The sequence below is a fragment of the Mustela erminea genome, chromosome 14, assembly GCF_009829155.1.
Source record: "Mustela erminea isolate mMusErm1 chromosome 14, mMusErm1.Pri, whole genome shotgun sequence".
Classification (NCBI taxonomy): Eukaryota; Metazoa; Chordata; class Mammalia; order Carnivora; family Mustelidae; genus Mustela; species Mustela erminea.
Genome location: NC_045627.1, coordinates 31,039,808 through 31,049,288, shown reverse-complemented (window position 1 = coordinate 31,049,288; position 9,481 = coordinate 31,039,808). Strand labels below are relative to the sequence as shown.

The window sequence follows — 9,481 nt, the reverse complement described above, 5'->3', positions numbered from 1 at the left end:
CCCACTGGCTCCCACCCCAGGAATTTTCTATTTCCAAAATCAAGGCAAATGCTGGGACTCTGGATTATTGGAATATTCTTTTGCATTTAGCATTTTAGTCATCTGAGGAAGTCCCAAATTTACCCATAAGTAGGCCTATTCTTGGATTCCCACCACTTATGTACACACACAGAAATGCAATGAGAGCTTTCAACCAAGAGCACAATACCAATCACCATCATGTACCTTGTGTATACATGGCCATAACCAGTCACATCTTGCTAGAAGCTTAGCAGCAAGATGGAATTGCTGGAATATCAGGGTCTAACTGGTTCTGGCCAAGAGCAGCACTTCTCACCTCTAGCACCTAAGGTGTTCTTTGAACACCTCCCAGCCAAGGACTTAAATTGATACCAAGTCCTCAGATATCAATTACAGAGAATAAAACCTTCCACTAACATTTCCCTGGCCCAAGTCTGCTCACATTCAGAGTATCCAGACACATGGATACACCATCCTTTCTATTCCTACCTCCATAGCAATTGCCTTCTCTCAGAAAACCTAGTCCAGGCCAGATTACAATTTCTGTGGGCTCTGGGAGCAACTTCAAGCCAGTTTCTAATCCCTTCCCCAAAACACCACCACGTACAGTCCCATGCTGCTGGCATATTGCTAAAAATCGGCCCCTGTTTGTTATTTCCTGCCTCTAACTCTATAAAATCAGCTCAGCCAATTCCACCTGGCATTTAATTTTCTCTATGATCTTCCCAAACAAATCTCATCTCCCACTCAATGCCCTGCTGCTTTCTAAACTCCGAGCTTTAGTTGTTACAGTGCCCTGGGCATGAGTTGCCCTTTTCTCAGCTCTACTTGTAAAAGCCTCCTATTTGTGAAGCCTCAGCTCAAATGCCTTCCCCTCTAAGAAAACTTCCATAACTGCTCTGTCATCTACCATTCTTAGTGTATGCAAAATTCATACCTCCCTCTTTTGTCAGCTCATAGTACTTTGTTTGTATCACTTCTAAATCTCTTATCATCTGCTGCACACAGTATAATTGAGAACCTGCCATGGTGCTTTTCACTAGTGATTGTATAAATGCTGATGTTTGCATTTTCCATGGCACCTAGGACCATGCCTTACACGTAGTCTGTGTTTGTAAACATGTACTGAGTTAGGCTATTCTCTCCCCGATAGCCATTACTCTACATGATCAGCCTTATTTTTCCTCACATTAATAATGAGTTCTCGCAGAGATGGGCAACATTTTTCAAAAACAGAGAGGGGTTGGATGTTCTGTTCATTTTACTGGGATATATCAGGAAAACATTGTCACGAATGGCTTCAAGAAAAGCACCAACAGAAATAACTTAGCACCCAAATATTCCTACTTTTCAAGTCCAGCCTCTGACACAGTACAGAAATTTCATCCTCCCTCGATATTCTCAGTCATGGGACACACTACTTCATACTGCCACTTTAGAAAGTAAAACTGTAAGTGACCTGAACCATTTTCCTTCATTGGAGGCAAAGGGTAAAAGTGGCTCCTCTCTGAATAGTTAGCCTGAGAATAATTTATGGCAGTTAATTAAACCCAAGCCTGATATTTTCTATTTTTAAAGGAGGAACCAATTATTTACTCATTCATTTCCCTTGATGTGCTTAGGAGCACTTTTAAGTACATTGTCAAATGTCAAGCAGAGGTGAGTGGCAGCCTGAAATTAAAGCAGTCCCTCTATGCCCTGGGCTTAGCTTCTCTTGGTCTGCTGGGCACTATGACTTAGAAATGAAACTCTGTTACGCTCTGATGCTCTCCACTTTTTTTCAGATTTCATTTTAATAACTTTATTGACATGTCAGGGTAGACAAAGTTGTCAAAGGTGGTATCAAATGGCCAAATAAATCCAAGCTTGATCTATCCTCATTTCCTGTTGCTTTACCGTCTGTTTCTAACATAACCAGGGTCCATTCACAAATCTCTGATGCTTTGTAGATGTTAGACAGACTTTCGGTGTCTCCTTGAAAGGTCTCCCTAGCACATTAAGGAACATATGCCTCTATTATATCAGATCTGGGAGGCTGACTGGTCTTGAAACACTAGCCTATAATGAAATACAATTCAAAACTTTGGCTTAGCTCCTCACACAGTTGTGCATGAAGATTTTATACAGTTTTATACAGTTTGAAGATGTGAGTGACCACTTTCCACTCCTGCCACCATGGCAGACATTGCTAATTAATCAGAGCCCTTATATTGGGTTTGTTCAGAGAAATAGAACCAATAGGAGGTATATGCATAAAGAGATTTATTATAAGTAATTATGATATGATAATACATGATTATAGAGGTAACAAGTCCCAAGGTCTGTAAGAGAGCCAATGGTTTAGCTCCCATCTGACTCTGAAGACCTGAGGACCAAGACAGCTGATGGGGTAGTCTGAGTACTAAGGTAGGCAATCTTGAGACCCAGGAAGAGCCAGTGTTTCTGTCCACGCCCAAAAGCAGAAAAAAGCTGACATCCCAGTTGAAAAGCAATCAGGGAGGAGGAGGAATTCTCTCTTACTCAAGGGAGGGTCAGCACTTTTGTTCTCTTCAGACTTTCAACTAATTGGATGAGGCTTACTTACATTAAGGAGAGCAATCTGCTTTACCCAGTCTGCCCATTTAAATGTTAATCTCATCCAAAAACACCCTCACAGAAAGTCCCAGAATAATGTTTGACCAAATATCTGGACACCCCATTGCCTGGTCAAGTTGACACATGAAATTAACCATCACAGCCCTCTTTCCCAATGAGCCCACAGAGGCTTCAGCCTTCATCAGGATGGGCCCCAGTCAGTCACTCCCAAACAACCAGAGTTGGAACAAGAGCTAAAAGCTATTTGCTATCTGAGAGTCTAGTAAAAAAGTCATACTAGGTCACTAAAAAGAATCATAAGAGCACTAGAGCTGGTCAGATCTATGGTTCATTAAGCTCAATATCCTATTATAGAGGCAACTACAAAGGAAGGACTGAGGGAGGAATCAGTGTCCGCTTTGACACCAACCTTAAAAGCTATCTTCCTTTAGTACTTCTAATGGATCTGCAGGTCATAAACTTTACCCAAGGCCATTCTGAATTCGAGTTCTCAAATGAGTAATAACTAAGCCAGTACAAGTCTTCAGGCGTGTGAAGGGGTGGAGCTAGCTCTTGGCACTTGACCGATAGACTCTGCACTGAGATTTTTTTTTCTTTAATTTTATTTTTTCAGGGTTCCAAGAGTCATTGTTTATGCACCACACCCATACACTGAGATTTCTTAACACTCCCAATGTACAAGTTTGAGGTAAATGGTGCTTTCACTTTGTTGGCTTTGCATTTTTATTTACCAAACCATTCTTTCCGAATTCAGAATTCTCCATGGACAACCCAGAGACACATAGTACTTTTGTCCCTTCATGGTTAACAACCAGGTACTGAGTACCTCTTGTGAGTGAAATTAGTTATTTCATTTGCAATATTCCCATTACAACCTACACACACACACACACACACACACACACACACACACAACACATGTGGAATGCTTCTCTCCCAGGATAGCCTTGTGACTCCCTGTCTGTTACTTACTCTTATTAAATAGCCACTTTCCAGTGAGGCCTTCTGAGCCACCATGTCTAAAGGGGCAAATCATCCCTCCCATCCCTAATCATTATTTCCCTTTTCCTGCTTTATTCTTTTCTTTAGCTCTCAACACCATCTAACATACTCTGTATTCTTTTTTTTCTTACTTTCTGTTTTTATCCCTCACTAGGACGTAAGTGGGTAGAGATTTTTGTCTGTTTTGTTCATTGTTAAATTCCCAGCAACTAAAACAATGTCTAGTACACAGTAGGCATTTGGCATGTTTGTGAAATAAATGAAGGAATAAACACTCTGAAGTAAGTATCATTATTACATTTTACTGATGATAAAGTCATGCAAGTGCAAAAAGATCAAGAAACTTGCTTGAGGACATAAATACTTTCCCCCAAAATGAAATAACAGGAAAGAGAGGTGGCGTGGAGAGAGAGAGAAAGTACCCTAAAAATATTTTTATGCATTTGGAAATGGTTTCAGCCAGTGGACCATAGTTGCACTGTACTTGTCCTGCATCTAACACACATGTGGAACCTCTGTGGCTGGGCTTAGCATGTGTTCCTTGGCATTTGTTAATTCTGTAGTGATGAGCAGCTCTCCTCCAAGGGCTGTGCCTTAACCGAAGGACAACAGCAAATGTATTCATTCAATTCCATAACGACAAAGACTTGCATTTGTAAAGCTCTTAACTCTTTTTTTAGTGTGCTTTCACACAGATTTAATTTAACATCACCTCTGCAAAGTGGACTGGACTGGTAGTATTTTATCTCCACTTTACAACAGAGAAAACAGAAAATCAAAGCTTCCATGTGATTTGCTCGAGCTCCTACTTCACATGGCGAGCCACCCCCACTGTCTGCTCTGAAAAACCATCTTTGCACAGTTCCCAGTCCCACTCAAGGTTCGCAGCTACTACACCCACCACCTCAGACTCCTGCACCTTTACCACTAGTGTCCTCCAACTCTCACTTTCCTTCTAACCCGTGGCATTGGGTCCCCAGTGTGCCCCATCATGTCAGATGCAGCCATGGACACCAGCTCCCAGATGACCACCAAGGACTTACAGGAGAAGGAAGTTGTGAAGGAGGTGAGAATGGGAGAGAAGCGCCTGCTGGTGGGAAAGCTCAAGAAGAAGATGGGGAGCAGGAGGCCGACAGTGATGAAGAAGACGAAGATGAAGAAGATGAAATGAAGAAGACGAAGGAGCAGGGAGGAAGAGAAGGAGAAAGAAGGTGATGCTGAGGAAGAGGATGGAAAGGAAGGCTGTGGCAGGCTGTGGAAGGCTGAAGATGATGAGGATGACAATGTCCACACCAGGAAGCCAAAGACTGTTGAGGATGACTAGACAGCAAAAAAGGAAAAGCTGGACTTCACGAAAACAGAGGCCACCATGACCATTCGCCCTCTGCTTCCCATGTCAGACTCTAAACATGGTCACCTTCGAGTGGACAGTCCCAGCCAGCTAAAGCCAGGGAATTGGAAATGGGGGGCGGGGGGTGGAAGCAGGGACAAAACTTCCAAGGCCCTCCCTTCCTTTGTTAATTTTTTTAATATTTTATTTTATTTATTATTTTAGAGCAAGCACACTCATGGGTAGGTGAACAGGGGAGGCTCAGAGTGGGGGAGAGAGAAGCAGAGAATCTCAAGCCCAGTCCTGGGTCAAAGCTGCCTGGGGCTCCATCTCAGGACCTTGAGATCATGACCTGAGCAGAAGCCTAGAGCCCCACGCTTAACCAACTGAGCTGCCCAGGCACCCCATCCTGCCTTACTTCTTAAAAGTACTTTCAAAAAGAAAACTTGTTTGTATTTTTTATTCACATTTTACATGTTTTACATATTGCTAGGGGTCAGCCATTTTTAATAATCTGAGATAACCAATCTGGCCTTCCCATGGTTCTCTGTCCTACTTCTGACTTGACTTGTGCTGTGACCCTGTTCATTATAATCTCAAAGTAGGGGGGAAAAAAAAGTCTCTGTAAAAAAGCAAAACCAACAACAACAACAAATCTTATTCCAAGCACTGCAGTCACTTTGTTTGTGTGTATACTTAGTAGCTGGCTTGTAGCAGATGGATAAAAAGGCCAAAGATAAAAGGTTTCTTTTCTTCCCATTTTTGTCTATGAAGTTGCTGTTTATTTATTTATTGGACCTGTTTGATGTGTGTGTAAAACAATGTTGTCCAGCAGAAACCAGAATTTTATGTTGCTGAGTTGTTCTGCACAAACAAACAAACAAGACAAATGACAAGGCAGCCCTGAAGATGGAATCAGACAGACCTGGTACGAAACTCATACTTGCTTCTTCTAGCTGTGAAACTGGGAGAGGCTCGTTAGCCTCTCTGACTCTCCATTTCTTTAGCCACAGAATAGGGACCCTACCCCCTCACAAGGCAGTGGTGGGAAATAAATGGCATGATGTACCCAATGCGGGAAGCCCAGGGTCAGAGACATGAGGGGGTGCCCCAAATGTTACCTCTCAATCCTGTTCCCTGCCCTGCTCCCCTGCTTTTCTCCTGCCTCCTAGCCCATGACTCTTCCAACAGGAACAGTTACGTAACTCCGGACGGAGACTCATTTTTTAGGGACTTCTTTTAAAGGCTGGTAGACATTTCGATGAGTTTATCAGTATCTCAGTCAGAGAATTCAAGAGCCGGTGCAGTGTTTTATAGTTCAAATGCCAGATGTCCTTCTAGGAGGCCAAAGCATGTGCGATTAGAGCGGGCAGCAGCTACTGACTTTCCCAAATAAAATCTAAGAAACCGTGGTTTTGTGGAAGGTCCCCTGCGAGAAGTATTTTTCACAATGAAAATGCAGTTCTCTGGTAGCAGGTCACCGTACTCTTAATGTGCTCCAAAAGAACCGTCGGTTTTATAGTTCATTGAACAGATTCGTTTGGATATTAACTGGTGTTCTCTCCTCTTCTGCCTGCATTGCTTATATGCTCAGTGTATCCTTCAATAAAACATGCTTAACAACAGGGACCCAGCCCGACGGTGTTGGTGACAATGTTCAGTTAAAAGCAAGGAGCTTGTTACAAGCATGCATCATGATTGGGTGGTAAAAAATTGAGGCCTTTTGAAAAGCCAGAGGACTCCTAGTACAGTTTCCAAAGTCCAGTGTCACTGCTGAATTGTAAACCATGCCTTTGGTTTGTCCGGGGCAGTGGAGATGAGCACTCTCGTCACTGTCCACGCCCCCACACCCCCAGGAAACACCGTGTACATTTGACATCCACGACCCCGTGGAAAGGGACTTTGCTATAGTTGGTAACCTAGTGGTCAAATAGTAATAACAGACAAACTAGTATCTGTACTGTTTCTGATCACCATAGTACAGCATTCTTAATACAGCTGCAAAAGTAACCCCCAAAGGGAACAATTAGATTGAGGAACGAAACATAAGCCGTCAATTATTTTATGGTTAAACCTTAACTTTTGCTTATGAACACCAACAAAGCTGATCAAGCTTTGTGCTTGACACGAGTTCAGGCCGGTTTGCGGCAGCTAAGCCCAGAACTCACTTTCTGTCATGGCCCCCGACAGCTCAGCTCACAGCCCACGCCACGCACCTGACCACAAACAGTTCCCGCCGTGACCTGCCCGTTAAGGCCAAATAGGAGGAGTTTATTGGAACTGTAAGGCCTTCCCTGGCAGTTGTCAGCACCCCTTCCTCTTTCCAGAGTCACCTTCCCACAGTCTACACATATATAAAGGCTTTGTTCACCACCCCCTTCCCTGGGAAGTGTTTGGCTGAGGCTTTGAGCATCCTCCAATTGCAGAGGAGTCTCCCCACACACACCCCCCACCTTCAATAAAGTATTTCCCCACTAACATCCAGACTCTTTTTTTCTTTTCTTTTTCTTCTTTTGCTTTGACAAGCGTAATATTTGGCTAACGTCTCCTTTCCTGATTGAAAATCTCAGATGGACAGCTTCCTCAAACAGAAGCGCAAAGGCAAACAGGCGCGCTCACTACCCTGGTTATTGGATTAATTCACTCCGATTCACCACCAGGCTCTAAGCAGTCTGAGAACAGAAACCACTTCTTGACTTTCTTCCTCATTTTCCCTCCACATCTAGCACAATGCTGAGTACAGAGTAGATATTCAGTGCATGCCTATTGAATGAGTTAGCAAATTCCTTTCAATCGATGCTATTTGCTTACTGTCAGTCATGAACCAGGCTCTGTTCTTTGGGTTTGAGATGCATGGTAAACCAAACAAGCGAAAACACAGGCCTTGCTGGAGCTCAGATTGTAATAACTATAATAAATAAAGTCGTATCGTACGTTAAACGGTACCTGCTGAGAGGCCTGGGGGAACAGGACGAGAAGGATCAGGAATTGGGGCATTATGTGGACCGAGCGCGGTACTCAGCCTTTTAAAAACTGGAGGTAGGATAATTGCAGACTGAACCCTCGGGCTGCGGTCATATATGAGAACTTGCTCCGCGCGGTCCCCTTTGCCGGGATGTTTCCATTGCTTCATGTTTCAGTAAACAAAGGAGTTGGTGACCAACTATGTTTTCTTTCTTAATTTAATTCTTCTAAGTTGACTTTTCTTTCCTCCTGATACTAGTTTCTGTAGCCTTTCACTCTGTTCCTTACATTCTCAGCCTCTGAGCGGCCATAGGTAAGGATTATGCTGGCATCCCCTTTTTCCTGCACAGTGGAACCCCTCTTATCTTGCTTTCCTTAGGAGTTGAGCCCTTCTCCCTGTCTACCTGCAACATCTCCTTTCCCTTTAAAATGACCATGTAGTGGCAAGCGACCTTTTACTCTTCTCTGTTAGCTCTGGACTCTAACATTGAAGCTAATCTTCTGAAACTGCTAGGACCATTGGGGTTTTGGGGGTGGGGGTGTTGTTGTTTTGTTTGTTTGTTTTGTTTTTTTATGTCTGACCTGTGATCGTGGTACAGCATTAGCTGAAATTTAGCCTGTTTTACGCCACTCCTCCCACTTTTTTTTTTTTTAATATTTTGACAAACGTTTCTAACACTTAATAAAAAATCTTTCTGGGACAGAAAGATTTGCCGTTTTAAATAGGATGGTTAGGAGAGCCTGGAGGAAACGGGGACAATTAAACAAAGACTGGGAAGAGGTTTTGGATTTTGCTATCCAAAAATCTGGTAGCAGACTGCTCCCGAGAGGAGGAACAGCTGGGGCAGGGGCCCTAAGGTGAGAGTGTCCCCATTGTATCTGAAGAACAGGAAGGAGACTGACTCATAAGGGCTGAAGCTAAGGGGGCAGGAGAGCATAGGCGGTGAGACACGACCAAAGGGTAGGTCACAGAAGGCTGCACAGATCCTTGTAAGGTTGTGGCTTTTACGCTGATAGAAATGGGCAGCTAGCACAGCCTTTGTGCAGAAGACTGACATGATTTGCTTGCAACTTCTTTTTCTTTTTAAGATTTTATTTATTTATTTCAGAGAGAGAGAGAAAGAGAGGAGATAGAATAAGTGAGAACACAAAAGCAGGGGGAGGAGGAAGGACACTCCCCACCGAGCAGGGAACCTGACACAGGACACTGGGATCATGACCTGAGCTTGAAGGTCATGAAGTCACTTCACCGACTGAGCCACCCAAGCACCCCCGATTCGCGTGCATTTTCAAAGGACCATCCCAGCTGCTCTGTTGAGAACAAACTGGGGGAGAAAAGACAGTAGTAGCAGGGAGACTAGGAGACTCTTATAAGAACCCAAGTGAGATAAGGTTGGTGGCCCTGGCCAAGGAGACAGCTGGAGAGATGCGGAAACATGGTTAGACTCTGGAGATCATTTGAAGATCAAACAAGCCTATTTTTGGATGTTCACCTGCACCTATTAATATTAATACATAGGAATAGATTCAGGTTATCACTGTAATGATATGCTTTCCTTTGTGTTCCAA

At 43.5% G+C, this 9,481-nt stretch overlaps 1 pseudogene; it reads left to right on the top strand.

The window, feature by feature from the left end:
• Positions 1-4,605: 4,605 nt before the first annotated feature.
• On the top strand, positions 4,606-4,971 carry LOC116573560 (annotated as a pseudogene).
• The last annotated feature ends 4,510 nt before the right edge of the window (positions 4,972-9,481 follow it).